The sequence below is a fragment of the Hesperophylax consimilis genome, chromosome 6, assembly GCF_061612785.1.
Source record: "Hesperophylax consimilis isolate HC1 chromosome 6, BYU_Hcon_1.0, whole genome shotgun sequence".
In the NCBI taxonomy this organism is placed as follows: domain Eukaryota; kingdom Metazoa; phylum Arthropoda; class Insecta; order Trichoptera; family Limnephilidae; genus Hesperophylax; species Hesperophylax consimilis.
Genome location: NC_142841.1, coordinates 3,892,452 through 3,909,828, shown reverse-complemented (window position 1 = coordinate 3,909,828; position 17,377 = coordinate 3,892,452). Strand labels below are relative to the sequence as shown.

Sequence of the window (17,377 nt, the reverse complement as noted above, 5' to 3'; positions counted from 1 at the left end):
TTCCGATAATTTTTAAAGCTTTGTGTTGATAAAAAATACCTTTGATCGGCGAACTCTGCAACACACACACCATTTTTATCGAAATCCTAAGATACGAACAGTATTATGTGCAATCATAAATTAAATAACTTAATCAAACAAGGTAACTAGAAAGTGGTAAGTTTGGCTACGACCCCTTCTCCCCCCCCCCCGTTGCATGCGGCGCCCTCTCGCCCAGCGGCTACCCCCGGGGGTGTGTGGATACCTATCACCCTTACCGGTAAAGGAGTCAAACAGATTAAAGAATGCAGCCGGCCGGATCGCTCGCGTGTTATTAGGTACCACTCTGCCATGCCGCTTGTGTAACTGGAGACTGAAGCTATGGCAATCAGCGTCACGCCCGTCACGGGGGGTACAGCCAATGTTAATAACTGTCAGGGCTGTCGGAGGCAATCAACTAATTTGCTATTATAATAGAAATACTTCACTTTTACCCTAGTGGCTATCCATTTTTAACTCTTCCCTTACGGTGCTAGAAAATTCCTCCATTTCGGATGCTGTAGACTGAGTAGGTACACATGGTATACGTTTAGAATTTTTTTACGTTGGATATAGATGGTTGGTTTTCATTTTTTTATTAACGTAAAAAGTCATTTTATTATTAATACACATCGTCGTTTACGAGCGACAAGCGGCTAACTAACATAAAATACCAAATTTAGTTTTTAATAATCGAATGTTTACAACAATCTATAGTGTTTAGTATATTAACAGAAATGTTTATAAACTTAAGAGTCATGTCAAATCAGTTGACGGCACGGTCAAGTAAGGGTTTTCACTTTTGCACGGTTCACCTGTATTCTTAACCCGATAAAATAATGTGTTAAAATTAGTGCTTTTAATAATCCTTAGTAAACCTTACATTTTTTTATCCAATTCAACGATAGAAAAAGTCGGGGACGTGCGAGGAGGACAGGAGGCACGATCAATCAGATACTTGGGGCGGGCTTTGTTATAACAGAAGAGAATGTATGAATGTGAATGAAGCAAATAGTGTGTGTCAAGACAGACCACTCTGCTTATTCCTGCGGAAAAAAACAGTTTGATAGTTATTTAGTTAGTTATATCCAATTACTAATTATCCTTCACTTGGTGTGAATATATAGGTTTTATTAGGAAGTACACATTTTCTGCATAATTTCTACTGGATTTATAATTGCTAATAAAATATCAATAGGTCAGTAATTACCACCGTGCCTATAATGTTTTCTATATAATATGTAATCATAAATCTTGTACTTCTACTTTCCATTGAAACCTGAAAGCTGCATACAACCTTCTCAGTAAAGAAAGTACCTTCAAAGACTTGCCGAAGCAATTAGAACTAAATAGAAACTCTTACAACAAAATGAAACACCACAAATAACTTTGAAATCTATTCATTCAAACAATTTAAAATGTTTAAAAATTAACGAAATATCTTGTAATTTCTTCAATTTATCTGCATTTCTACCTAAATACTCATATACATGTTTTTTGTTTGTAAAAAAAATTGTAACAAATTGTACCGCAAAGTCAGATAATTGCATCGTTAAAAAGTTTAAACGATATCCCTCCCAAGCCGAGTTCTTGTTTAGCAATTTCCAAAGTTTTCTGAAGTTGTTGCTCGAGTTTTTCACTCTACTTTCCCCGAAGGACTTCTTTATCATTGTAGCGCGCTCCTTTGCTCGTTCCACTGCAGCAAACGCGGGTCACTTGCTACTAGCTTATTAAAAAAACAACCCACATGAAAATGCTCTAAACGAGGCAATATTGCTAGACGTTCTAGCCTTACGTGCTGCCGTGTGAAGGTGATGTATATTTTTAAAATGTTCTAATGTAATATAACTAAACTTCATAATATTGTTAACTTCCGTGTGTACTGATGTGATATGTTTGTATGATGTTTTGTAATTTTTATAAAAATTTTGCAATAAAAAAAAAAGAAAATAAAAAAAAAAAGAAAAAGAACACCGAGCAAAAATATACTAAATTAAACAATCCTGCGAACTTAGCGTAGGTACAACACTTTATTTATTCAAACATGTCAGTCAACCCGTTTTGTTACTCCGTGTCTTAGTCAAAGCAAATATACAAACAGCAACAACAAACAACAGTAGTACAAGCGGTAAATTTGTGAATCTACATCACATAGAGAACCCATTTTTTTTTTTCGATCAGAGCAATTCAATTTTTTATAAACTTTTTTCCATTTTTGTCGGCAACTAAAGGGTTAAAAAAAATTGCAATTAGGGCCGCACTTCGATGCATTTTAAAAGACATCAAACAGCTGATATTAACACCTTAGTGGCCGATTTTTTTTTCATTTTGATCTAAAATTTCCAATTTATGACTCGATTTACTAAGGAAAAATGAAATAAAAAGGCTAAATTATAAAATCGACTCCAAATGTGATTTAGATTCACCCGCTTCCTGATTGTCTTAATAAATTCCTAGCCCAAAATAAATGCTCTTTTACAAAGCTGCAAAATAATTAAATAAATTAATAAAACATTCTAAACAATAAAATTAATACAATAATATTTTATTTTTAAGCAATACTTATATAATTGAAAAAATCTTCCGAGAAAAAATACATGCCGCCGACTGGAATTGAAGCCGCTGGCTTCTGATTGCCGGTCTGCGTGTCTTTCTATTGTATTCCCTTCGGCGGCATGTATTTTTTCTCGGAAGATTTTTTTCTATTATACACCAGTTTCCAGCTAATAATTAGTGCTTAAAATGTGATATCCTTTGTGTTTTGCATAAAAACCTTGTCTCGTAAACATTAGTTTATCATTAAAAATAAGAAAAATATTTATTTTAAGATGTGTTGTGCAATAAACTGCAAGTCAAAATTAACAGAACCAACGAAAAGAGCTTTTTTCTTCATTTTGTTGTATTATTTTATGAAAGTTCTATCTTCAAAGCCAGATAAGCTCACAATAGACTTCTGAAAGGGAAAATAGAAATCACCTCTGGCGTGCTTTTCCCTTTCCTTTCGTTTTTACCAGATTATGTAAGAAATCCTACAAATGTCGTTTGGCTGTTATGGTATCCTCATTCTCGTTGGCCGGGCCACTGAAAGCTTCCCTGGAACTTCTCTGTCTGTTACGTGCATCGTTTATAAGAAAGAGGGAGACTTCATGACGGGGCTATCCGCGGTACGCTTTTATGTGCTGTGTTCTGTGGTTCAGTTGCTAGTCCTGTCGCGCCGTCTGGTCTGAGCGATAAGCCGCTATCATTCTGCGCGAATCAAGGCATTTCACATTGTTATTTCTCGGCTATTTCCTCCGGGAGTCATCGCTATCATCACGGGGCATCGTGGTTCGAAGTTGATGCAGGAATTATTAGTCTTCATAAAACACAGATCCTACTTTTACTATTCAAAGATTATCAGAAAAAAAGACACTTCAACCGTTTTCACCAATCAAATCTGAGAGAACACCAAGGTCAAGTCACAAGTCTAAATTGTTTTTTAGCGGAAAATCTACTCGATGAAGGATTAGGTATGTACTCTGTTCTATTGCGTGAGCCAGTTTTTTTTCTTCACAAATTGCACAGTACTAAATCCTTTTCTATTTTACACGCGTTTATAATAATAATAATATTTGACTTATTTATATAGCGCCGTTTTTGTCAAAAATCACCCCAAGGGCACTGTACAAATATAAAATACGGTTCCATGATAACTCAACACAGTGACAATTCAAAACACTTTCAAAAAGTGATATAAAGTCATTAGAAACGATGAAAAATAAAAAAAAATTAACCTAACCTAAACCTAACCTACATAACCCAGTTAATAAAGATTTTGTTTCATCACTTTCCATGACTTTATATAACTTTTTAAAGATGTGATGAATTATAATTTAAATAAAGATTTTCATGCTCATAAGAGTATGCCTAACTGTATCTCTTAAATGGCTGTATGTACGAGATAGAGCTTTATGTCACTTATAAATATGAACACTAGTTTTTGGAGTTAGGCCCGTGTGATCCTAAGCCCACGAACTGTATTTTATCTTCATGATGCGAGATTACTGTCACGAGCAATAATACTTACATTTGAAATCTCGGCCACTCTAACTTCTGTTGATTGTCAGAACACGGCATAATCCTAATGATTAATTGAATGCTGTGACCACGCCACAATGTTTTGCGAAACTATTAATTATTTCTTCGGCCATTGCCAATCTCCTCGGACGTAATCTTCAGGGTTCATTACACATTTAATGATCCAACTAACTGTTGTTAACGGCGTCACAGTGTTGGCGCCAAGGTTTCATTTTCATTTTGACGCGGTTCTGCATAATACTATAAAACTCCATAACGAACTATATGAACGCTAACGCTAAATGCGAATATGAGCTTTCGGAATTGATGAAATAAGACGGGATTTTATTTGATCTTTCAACAAACCACGGATTGTAATAATTATTATTTTATGCACACTAAAAACGGTCGTAAGGTTTTGGGATTAAATATCATTTTAGCATGCATTAAACTCAATGGTTTCCAAAACGACATAACAACCATTTTGATATGTCGCAATTTTGTTGCATTTGAGTATTGCATAGGGTTTAACGTTCCGTGTGTATTTTGTGTGTTTATTGAGATTATTATCTCACGCTGAAAGGGGTTTGATACTACATGTTAGCGAATGGATGTGAAGACATTAATGTTTGATTTAATTATCAGCCACAATAACTGGTGTCGCTTACTTTGTATTCCAAGTATATTAAAGCTCGTATATCATTCATTACACAATACGTTTATCAGACATTGTATTCTCTTGTGATTCCACCTTGTCGCATACATTAATTAGTATTATGTTCAACCTATTAGCTTCACTTTAAAGCAGACAATCTCTTATCTCTTTTAGCAGCTTTTTCTGTCTAGATTTTTTTAAGTCATTAACTAAGAAGTAATTTCCACCATGTCTTTAAAATATATTCCTAAAACTGTCAAAAATAACATGTGTTGAAACCTACTAGTTCGTAAAAATATTAGCAAAATACATAACCATTCTTGCCGAACATAAACGTTGTTTTTCGCAAAATAAACAAGTTTTTTCACATTATCGCAACAGTGTTATACAAACGTCTGCTCGCATATTGCATGATCGCTAAAACAACGGTCACATTAACATAATGTATGCGAAATATTTTTTTACACGTTTCACTTTTCATGTTAGACTAGTATTATCAGTAGAAAGTGTTTAAACAAGTTTTGTATGTAACAAAACCTTTTCTTAAGCCTACTACCTTGCTTTTACTATAATCATTATAGACATTATTATTATTAGGAAAAAAAACTATCACACTAAAAATAATCATATTTCTTTGAAATTCAATTTTTGTTCGTGTATTTAATTTCTATTTTTTAGAGTTTATCTTTCAGTAATGGGAAAATTTTGCCAAAGCCTTTAAGCTCCTTCCCTTTTAAACTTTCTTCATTATTTTTGCCTTGACGTTTCTTTTTCCAAAACCGACATTAGCACAAAGCTCTTTTTATATACGCCGCCCTTTGTAAAAAAAACGAATTGCTGATATTGCTGCTGCATTGTTTTAGTCAAACATAAAACCGACGAAAATTTATCTTTGTCTCAGATACCACATGCGGATTTAATTTTATTAATTGTTATTCCATTAAATTCGCAAATTAAATTCACGTTTTACAAGTCTCGCACCATTCGGAGTTAACCTAAACAAATGACTGTAATTGTCTTAAAAGCGCTAAAGCAATCTCGTTTTATAAGTAGAAAATGTCGGAGATGAAGGAAGTCAACAAGAACTACGAATTGATAGGATTAGCAAAGCGGCCGGGGTGATAAACTTGCTCAATTGCTTAAGTTATAAGTTAGGGAATACATTGAATCGCAGAAATGCATCCTGAACTCATCTGGAAGATTGCTTTCGCCAACCCACCATGTAATTTCTCAAACAGAAAGCACAACGATAATTTTTATTCATAACCCATTTTTGGGTCTAGAAACTCTAGAACGATCAAATTTACTTACCAATATCGGATCGATAGGCTCAACTTCCGTCCCTAGCACGGTTGTGCTGTTGATAGCCGAACCTATATTGACAAGAAACAAATAAAAAAAACCTTATTCTATGGCAACACTGGCGGATATGTATATTCCGAAACGTCGAACGACTACGTTAATACTTTAAAAAACTTTCGTTTCTCCAAACTGAAACGGAATCGACTGATAGTTTATCCGACTTTTCAAATTTAAATGATTTAAAATTTTTCAATTCTAAGAGCTTCGTTGGTGCACTTTCATTCATTAATAAGCCAGTTGTTTTGCATAACGAACGACATTATTGACAACTAGCCGATGTTTACCTTGAAGGCTGCGCTAAAAGCAATGCGCTGTTTTTACGGAATGTCGGAATCAATATGCTGACTGTGATCGCAAATATCGCTAGCTGACCATATAGGACGAATTTAGTCAATATCGTATAGATATATTGTGGTGTTATCGATCGACCGTGCTAAATACCCCGATCTATTATTATTTTGTTACACTCTGTAGATTTTGTTTTTACCTTCTTGTGATGTTGGTATTATTGTGTGCAGTGAGATATTTTCCTTTATTTTCTCTTGCGTTTCGCAAATTCCTTTTTATTTTTATATCCTATTTAATCCCCATTCTTCGACGCGAGACCTGAGACCTGTTGTTTTGTGAGAGAATTCTCCCAGATGTTTTTTGGCATTCCTCCCAGGGTCTTATAGTTTATAGGGAGGTATACCTCTTCTTGGGTTCTCTCTTATTGCATTTTCTTTCACATGTCGAGGGGATGAAGGGACGATTAGAGGGAGGGGAGTAGGGCAGCGGGACACGTGTAAGAGTAAGGGAGCGGAATTTGGGCGCGAGAAGTGGGTATTACTCTTTCACGGCAACTTAATTCTTGCTGACACATTTTTTCGAGACAGTCACCGTATTCGGCCACTTTTCGATACCAATTGAGAAATAATAATAGCGGCTCGATAGAAAGATTTTCGGAGTATTCCGCAGGGACTTGTTTTGGGGCCGGAAACTAAAAACAATTTGTAATATATTTTTTTTATTTCGTGTTATAGTTAAATTGTTTGTTTCCGTCCTTGTTATATATAAGTATGTATTTCATACGGTAAAATTACATTTGTTGAATAGAATATATTACCTATTAATGAGCGATATGGGGTCCATAGATGACCTGCCTCTGGTACTACTTCTACATTATGGTGCTACTTCTACTAATCACGTTCCATCTCTTAATGGCAAAAACTCTAGCAATATTCAAATTGCTAATGATTGGGTCTTTACTGTAAAACATCTATTTTGGTTTAGGTTCCTTAAAACAGACTCCCGCCAGGAAACTGATTAATTGTTGCACCTGACGATTACGTCCGCGCATAATTAAAATAATTTCGCTTGGAAATGGTTCGTTCTGTATATTCTGCTGTAATTACTTTCCCTATAATTTGCGACATCTTTATTGCGATCTCGACGCCTAGAGATTCATAAATTATCCAATTATCTTCTCCTGCAGAAATTGCGATCTGTTGTACTGGCGTTTACTCAATTAGCGGAAAGCCTGAGTTTCTCTAGCCCTGCTGGTGGCAAACAAAAATAGCCAAGTTTCCCTATAAATATTTACCGTTTACTTAAGGCCACCCCTGCAGTAAGGGATGTTTACTTAGTTTTCCCATTATGTCCTGCGTCTCTATGCTATTCAGAATTTACTGCCCCAACTCATGGATACACAAATAGACAAAAACTACAGTGCACACAAGATCAAAGAAACGACTTCCAATAGGATCTTCAAAATACGAGGCATCAAAACCGATTAACTCTTTTGCTTAGTGGGCGAGTTTTCCTTGATGGTTTTTTTGTTTATTTTAGTATCTGCGAATAAGTATGCCTTATGCCCTATGGTGCAGGACAGTTTTATGCCCTTAAAAGTAATATTTTATGCAGGCAAATCGTTCTTGTCCCTTTGTCCCCTTTTCACTTGGCGCCATGTCCTGACTTTATCATCCCTTCTCTCGCTAACTGTTCTGGTCCTCTTTATTCTCCAACAGAAAAATAAATACGTACAACTGATTTATATTTCCAGTTTTTTTTGCGATTTTTTCTTTCGCATTTCGTTAAAATTTTACTCATTTACAGCTTATAAAATTAATCAAGTAAGTTTTAAATTTACGTTTATTGAGATATCCTTCTCTCAGTCTTCCATTAAGGCGAAGCACAGCGAAGTAATGCAAAATCGTGTGTTTCTGATTTGAAAATTTGATCATTTATTAATATTACAAACTGCGGATATTAATATTACAAATGGGACTGCGGGCTATAACGAATGAATTGAAAGAGTAACAAAGTATCAGTCAAAAGCAAATGTGTTATGAGGGCGACGGAACACGTGACCATACAAATATTGATATTGAAATTGACATACTTATATTGTAGCATTACGCCATGATGTCTATTAGGAAAATAACACTTGTTATCGATATTATTCTGAGTGACTAATAATTTATCAGGAAGTTAGCATGCTGTAACTTTTTTAACAGGGTCATTTTACTCCGTGTGAAAATGAAATAAATTATTTTAATGGTTTAGAGTCAGTTTTTGCTGGTAACTTCAGTAACCACATTCAATATTGGCGTCTATACAATATTAATGATCATTATGGTATTGTATCGCCATAGCAACCAATACCAAACACAGGCCTTAAGTAATCGTACATTATATTATGTTATGTGAACCCCCATTACCCGAGACACCATGGCATCATGTCCCTAACACCCGAGAAACGATTCCATTCTGATGCGCATATCAAATAATGATTTTTTTCAAATTAAGAAATACACATTATGTTATAGTGTATAGTTTGTACCATTAATAACGCATTATTTGTTTGTCATAAATCAGGGGTAGAGTTAATGTTGGCCCCCATTAAAAGTAAATTATTGACGCTATTTTGTAATGGGTTGTTTTGCTTGGTCAATTAATTACCTTTGCAATTTGTAACTATACGAATTTAAAATTAGTAAATATATTGTATTTTTACATCCTACTTGTATTTAAAAAGCCCAGCTTTGTCGAACGCTTTCTCCATAATATGCACGATTGGAAAAGATATTTCCTCACCATCTAGGATTCTTGCTGCAGAGTCTCCATCTTCGTGTCTGTTTCTGTACTTCATCACCTGTTCCTGTACTTCATTTTATTTAACTTAATTAGAATTTATTTTTGTAATATTTATATTTGTTTGTAATACCTGCATCAACTGTAAAGCGCCCCTGAGGTGATATCTCACAAAAGCGGCGCTGTACAAATTATCCAATAATAAATAAATAAAACTGATACAGCGTATGGAGCTTAGTTCGAAGTAATTGAATTGATATTTTACGTTTTTTTTTTATTGATACGTAGTTTTTACTAGGCTTCGCTTCTATTTCTTGTTGCCAGTGCTGGGGAGTTTTTAGACAAATTAAATAGATCTCTATTTTGTAGTTTTTAAAATAAAACTTTTAACTACGGCCTTGAAAATCTTCCTTACCTTATTTGGAGAAAAAAACGTTAATAAACTTTTGAAGTCCGATGAAATTCGTGGTGTTTTTTATTTTTGTTTTCTACTAAAAACATTAAAAAAATCAGCAAGTATTGGACAGTCAGAGTCGGGTTAAGGGGCTGAAATGTTTCTTGTGACCAGTGTATGAGAAGTGATGATATGCGGAAGAAAATTTCGTTTTAGAAAAAAAATTAAAAGAACAAACAAGTCACCCGGGACCAAAATTTCATTAAAATTTTTCCTCCAAATAACGTCAGGAATCATTGGTTAAACTAAGTCCAGTACGTCCCTTAACACTCTGTATAGTTACCTTTTTTAATATTTGGTAATGAATTCTTCATCAGTTGAATTTGCAGTATAATTTTCCCTCAGAATTTCTCTTGTATAATTTTCACCTTGTCCAATTTATACAAACGCAACGTGTGTGTGTGTGTATACAGGGTGTATCGGCACTAACCCGACAAACTTTAACCAGCTATTCCTTAGCACATTTGGAGTAAAAAATGTTATGTGCACTTTGCTGTCCGGTAACGTTTTTTTTTAATAAAAAATTAATTAAACATATTTTCACCACATGTCACCACTGTTTTATCCTTTGTCAAAATTTGAAAGCAACATCGCAACTCTCGCGTGTTGCTGCGAACGAAGCCCGTATTACATAATCCAGTACCAGAAAAGAAATATTTTATTTAACAATAATGATTATTCACATTTTTCGTATGCGAATCACTGATTGTCTTCTTGTATTGTACACATCAGTTTTATTTTTGTATCTAAATTGTTTCACCTCTGGAATGCTTTGGTTTCACCTCTTACGCGTTTCACGTATTAAATAGTCTAATTTTGAAACTAAGAAACTAATTAGTAGATTTCCTGAATTTATAATCGAAGTCCAATAATTCTGAGCACTTTTAAAAACAATTTTCCTCACTTAGGTACTTATCAATAATAATAATTGGATTATTTGAACAGCGCCGTTGTTTTTTAAATCACCGTAAGTGCTCTGTCAAAATGTTACTTGCTAGGCTATCCTACAACGTATATTTTTTAATAAATTTAGTTATTTACAACTTCGCGGAATGTGATTTATGAATATTATTGCTTATGTTAAAAGCCTTCCAGAATTACCGGAATATAACGAGCAGCTTGACACACTTAAGTTTATTTCCACTAATTTGAAGGTACAAAGAATGTATAGTTTTAAAAACAATCCCGATGAATCAAAAAACGGTTCATATAAAACTGCTGCGCAACACACTGAGACAAAGGAAAGCACTCACACAAACGTCATGACTGCATTGGATTGACCACCTGCAAATGAATGCTGCCAGATTGCTAATTTATTTAAACAATAATTATTAAATTTTATTTAAAATATCGCAATTTTTTTAAAAAATCGACAATAAATTACAACTATAATTTAAAAAAAATATTCTTAACCCCACGCTTTTTCGTAATTGATTAATTAATTCAGAATTTAAACGTTGCTTGAAATGACTAGCCGTATTTGGTGACCAGATCTGAATATCCAGGTTCAGAATTTAAACGTTGCTTGAAATGACTAGCCGTATTTGGTGACCAGATCTGAATATCCAGGTTTAGAATTTAAACGTTGCTTGAAATGACTAGCCGTATTTGGTGACCAGATCTGAATATCCAGGTTCAGAATTTAAACGTTGCTTGAAATGACTAGCCGTATTTGGTGACCAGATCTGAATATCCAGGTTTAGAATTTAAACGTTGCTTGAAATGACTAGCCGTATTTGGTGACCAGATCTGAATATCCAGGTTCAGAATTTAAACGTTGCTTGAAATGACTAGCCGTATTTGGTGACCAGATCTGAATATCCAGGTTTAGAATTTAAACGTTACTTGAAATGACTAGCCGTATTTGGTGACCAGATCTGAATATCCAGGTTCAGAATTTAAACGTTGCTTGAAATGACTAGCCGTATTTGGTGACCAGATCTGAATATCCAGGTTTAGAATTTAAACGTTGCTTGAAATGACTAGCCGTATTTGGTGACCAGATCTGAATATCCAGGTACTTCCTCACCTTCCACTCCTTCCCTTAGCCATAAAACTTACCCCAATTCAACATAAAAATTGTTTAAATTATCGGATGTAATGAAATGCATAATAATTAGACCCCAAAATACTTAATTATTCAGGGAAATAAACCCCTGAGTCATCAGTTGGAAATACCAACGACATTAAGTGAAATTAACAATGCAATAATCCTATTATTGCATTGTTTAAAATTTCACTTAATTATTAGCATTAGCAAATAATATTGGGATTAGCAAATAATAATTTACGACAATTTACTCGGAAATCAATAAAGCCAGAATAATAAAAAAAGAAAGTTATCACTTACGTCGTCTGTAAGTGGCTTTACCAAAGTTTGATAATGCCGTCAGAAGGTGAAACAGCTGTCACGCGTAATAATAATTACAACTAGCAGAACTTGTTTATAAACACACTGTTTTTATAAATTTTTTAATAAGACTGTTAAAATAAAAAAAATCTCTAAATTGAAATGGAGTTCTACAAACTAAACTTAAAATCAAATAAATTTATTGCGAAGGTTCAAAGTACTGTACTGTAATATTATATTAAATAATTTTTACGTGTTTAATTATTGTTTAAAGTCAGATTAAAGCGATTAAAAAACCCACCTGGCAATTCTTATTCGAGTTTCGTTGTTTTTACGTATTGGCGCGCTTACAAGCATCAGTCGTCTCATTTTTAACCATTAATATTTAGTGTGTAGGAAAGAGAGAAGACGCTTTTCGACACACTTGTCGAAAAACTTGTTGAATGCCGACGGGCATACTCTTCTACAGATTTTATTAAATATTGATATGTAGGTAATATTGATGTGTAAATGAATGACATTGTGAGAATTTTACCAATAAATAATAAATGAAAATGCGGACATGTAGTTTATGTTAATTTTTTTATTGGAGCATTTGTTCGAAGTGACTACCATTATTTTCGATGCAAGCGTGTAGTCTTGTTATATTTTGATTATTTAAGTTTGCAGGATTTGCTTTAATTTCTGCAGCGGCTTCCATCACTCGTTCGAGCAGTTGCTCTCTTGAGGCTATTGGCTTAGCATACACTTTTTCCTTGAGAGCCCCCCACAGGTAGTAATCCAGGGGGGTCAGGTCGGGTGATCTTGGTGGCCAAGCAATGGCCGGACTTCCACGGCCTATCCAACGACCAGGAAACTCGACATCCAAGTAGTTCCGCACGGCAATCGAATAGTGTGGTGGGGCTCCATCGTGCTGGAACCACATTCTCCGTAGTAATTCGAGGTTCACATCTTCCAGAATCTCGCCCAGTTGCACTTGTAAGAACTCCAAATACATCGGTCCATTTAGTCTGGGAGGCAACTCGATTGGACCGAGTATTTGATTTCCCAGGATTCCTGCCCACATGTTGATGGAAAATCTGTCCTGGCTCGACGACTCCCGAACAAGCTTGGGGTTTTGTTCAGCCCAATGGTGCAAGTTGTGCACATTTAGCACTCCTGTTTTAGTGAACTGTGCTTCGTCGGTAAACAATATGTTTTTCATGAAGTCTGCATCTCTTATGACATTATGCAGCATTCTTCTGCAGTACACGACTCTGGAAAAGTGGTCATTCTCCATGAGGCCTTGGCAGCGCCTATAGTGAAAAGGTTTGAGCCCGTGCTTCTTCAGAACTCTCCATACCGCCATGTGTTCCCTGTGTCCTATCATCAGAGCGACCCGACGCACGGACAGCGTGGGGTCTTCGGTAATTAAGTTCAGGATTCTCTCCTCAACTGCCACAGGAACGATGTTGTGTCCTCCGCCGGCGCCTTCAATCCGTCCGATGCCACAGTCACGCAATTGTTGATACATCTGAAACAAAACAACAAATAACAACTGCTTTTATTATTCAGCTCAGTAATAATGTCAAATAAACAATCGCGGGCTTTTTCACTCATTTTATTTTTAAAGAACACTTATTTTAGGCACATATCAGAAAACTTACGTTTTCTCTTCATTTATTTCATTTTTTTATAGTAAAATGTATAACAAAGTGTTTTAAATTATAATTTTCTTAACTAGGTACGGTTGATATCTTGGATTCACAGGGGTGAAATTGAATTCAAGTAATTTAAATAATCCCATGGTGAGAAAGGGAGTGAATTCAATTGCAGTGAATGATGCATTTATTAGAGATTAAAATTAATTAACTTTTTAAAACGCCGTTTAGTGACCACTGAACACAAATCACCTAAAGTACAATTTACATTTTTAAAGTTGGTGGCCCCTTGTTATGTTTTTAATGTTCCCAGTTTAAATTTCAAAAGCGCTTTTTGGCATTATCAATGAATGTAAATAGTTTCAATAAACAATTGATAGGGTACAAACCTGGACAAAGGTAGCATGGTGTGGGACGCGTCTTCCAGGAAACCTCATGCGATACTCCCTTACGGCTGCTCGTGAATTTCCATTGCAAAATCCATAAACAAAAACAATATCTGCTTGCTCGGCAGGTGGATAATTGAGGGGCATATTTCAACAGTAAAAACTTAGATAACAAAACAAAAACGAAACTAGAAACTTGATGACATGCGAACTCCCAAAACAGCACTGACCACTGATACGAGACGGGGTGGCGGGAACCACACGGGACTTGAGACAGAATATGTGTGAAAGAGATGACAGTAGCGCGGCGTTGCCAATTATTTTACCCCTATACTGTGGGCAGTAGCGGAGTGTGGAAATTTTATTTATTTTTTGTTTTTAAAAGAAAAAAAATGTTACCGGACAGCAAAGTGTACATAACATTTTTTACTCCAAATGTGCTAAGGAATAGCTGGTTAAAGTTTGTCGGGTTAGTGCCGATACACCCTGTATATATACATATGACGTCATGTGATGCGTGAATCGGGTGCATCTTGCGAATAGGGGCTATATTGATTGCTGCAACGAGCGCGCGGGAGCGAGACACCCCAACCTCGTCCGTGTAATTTAGTTCCTAGTGTTTTCCCGCCGGTGGCAGTGCGAGAGGGATGACATTAGGTTTCCCAGCCCGTATTGACCGGCGCCAAAGGCCGAAGCGCGTCGCCCTGGGAATTTTTCGCGCGAATTGAGCGTTCCAACTTTCGATTTTGAAATTCAAATACTTTTGAATGTTTGTTTTAGTTCTTTTTGAACATTAAACGGCCTTTGAACCCTAGGTCTATGGGACAAATAATTGTTTTCAGAGCTAAATAGGTAGGACACGTTTTAAGTGTACATATTTTGTTTATGTAGATACAATGGTCGACATACTTAACTATGCATTCATGGGCGTCGCTAATCCTCTTTTTATACGATTTATAAAATATTTTATTATAATTCAAAAACCAAACCAACTTCATAACTATCCATTAATTACTTGGTTACTCTTTTAAGCTGTGCCTCCAAAATAATATAATAAATATTTTTTTATAGGTTTACCGCCTTTTTCATTTCAATTTGGGAAGCGGGTTTGGGTACCGCCGCCCCGGGGACCATTTATTGGATAACCAACACCTCTGCCATAGGTCACCCCAAGTGGTTCATCGGGTGATGTGTGTTCAGGATGCGCCTACCCACCAGTTACTTGGTGTGCCAGATCGGGAGAGGCTGGTTTAGGGATACCCTTTGACCTATCCAACTTGTCTCTCGACCCATTGCCTTGCGCCTCAGTGGGAGGGATATATTACTGGGGACACACTGATCCTTAGATTCCTAACCAACTCTCATACCTTTTACCTTCCCAGAACTTACTCTCCTTCGTTTCCTTTAAAATACCCTCCACACAGCATCCCAAAAGATGACAAAGGCTCTGAGGATATTCACCTCTTCAATTATTGGTTACTTTAATATCCTTGATATTAGTGTAAGAGCTCACCCATATACAGCAATATATTCGTTTATTAGGTTACCCATAGACGGCTTTAGCTGTCGAGAATAATAGGATAATAAATAAGATAAGAAACTCAAGGTCGGGGTCCAGATTATTCCAACGCCTGCCAATTAAAATATCACAGCGATTGTCAATCTATCACAACCTTCTTACTCATAATAGATAATACGGAGGGATAAGAACAGGTTAGTAGAAAACGTTACTCTATTAACACATGAGTTCTGCGTATATCGACAGATGCCTATACTGACAAATTTTTAAACTGCCCGAACCACGGGATTGGGGACGTATTACTATCGCATTAAGATAAGACAAATATTTATAATAATTATATTTATATGACAAATATTGATCGGTCGCGCAGTGAAAATGTAAAAAACAGTAATACCCATTTGCAACACTATCAGAGGAATATTTTATATCGAAATATCGGCAAATGCAGAACGCATAATAAAATTGGCCAAACTTCGAAGCAATTCAAACCAGACCGGGTCAATGACATCGCTAATGTCATCTGAAGAAACGTGAAGTTAGCAACTAAACACGAAATGAGAAACGACCGTGTTTTTGAGGATTGGAACAAAGTGATGACAGTATTTTTTTTTTTTATATTTACTCCACACAGGAGGCCCTGAAGAAAATAATTTCCCTCAGGGCCTATGTCATCTTTGGGGATGCTGTGTGGAGGGTCTTTTTGTGGAGAGGAAGGAGTGAACATGGGTCTTGAAGAGTCCCATGTTGTAGGAGGGAGGAAACACAGAGGCCGACAGTTCGTTCCACAGCCGAGCTGTTGAACTTAAGAACGAATCGTAGAAGCGACCCGTTCTCATGCGACAAGTGTCAACTGTGTACAAATGTTGGGCGCGCGTTTGGCGTGTATCCCGACTACGCACCGGTGCCGAAGGGATCAATGACGCTAGTTCCTCAGAGCATCTTCCATTGTAATACCGATAGAACAAGGACAGCATACCTACCTGACGCCTGTGCTCTAAAGATTGCAGTCCGTTTGTTAAGATTGGGGAATCTATCAAACGGACCGCCCGTTTCTGCACAGAGTCAAGGGTTTTTTTCAGGTATTTTAGGGCTCCGGACCAGAGATGGCTGCCAAATTCGACAGTAGGGCGCACTTGCGATTTGTACAGGGTGAGCAGTTGTGTACTATTAAAGTATCTGCGGGCCCTGTACAGTACGCCCAGCTTCTGAGAGGCCAACTTTACTCTGGCTTCGATGGAGCGAGTGAATGTAAATGGAGTACCTGAGCTGGTCACTTATAGTTACATCAAGCATATCAATGGAAGGCCTGTTCGGAAGATTGCTTCCGTTGAAGGAGACTAGATTATCATTTGGATCCCTTTTAGACGTAATCAGACAGGATTGGGTCTTTGAAACATTAAATTCTACGAGATTAAAATAAATGAGACGACGAGTCTAAAATAAATCTTGCATGAATATTATTATGGGTACATATTTTAGCCCGAGCAGTATACTGCACTCTTCGCCGTATAAGCTATAGCAGCGCTGCAGCCCCGTATTATGGAATCTTTATAAGTAAGACTGCAAGTGTTTATTTAGTACCTTATTCTGAAAAAAAAATCCACAAAAAAAATCTTTGCTTTTAAATTCAAACTTGGAACGATATTACCAGTTTAACGATTCCCCCTCGAACACCTCTTATATATATTTTTAATACCAGTCCTTACCCAACTTCTTGAAGGTTTCGGATTTTGTTCACAAATGTCTCTTGAGTAGTTACTCTGACTTAATAATTCAACAAAATGTCGATATTTACACAATTTTATGTACATTTAATGGCTTCTACCAAAACCACCTAGATCACATGGCCGGAAAACTGATTC

The 17,377-nt window shown here is 36.1% G+C and overlaps 1 protein-coding gene across 7 annotated transcripts in view; it reads left to right on the top strand.

Annotated features, from left to right (window-relative positions):
* Positions 1–17,377, top strand: part of CenG1A (Centaurin gamma 1A) — a 444,662-nt gene that overhangs the window by 408,264 nt on the left and 19,021 nt on the right. The window lies entirely within an intron of this gene.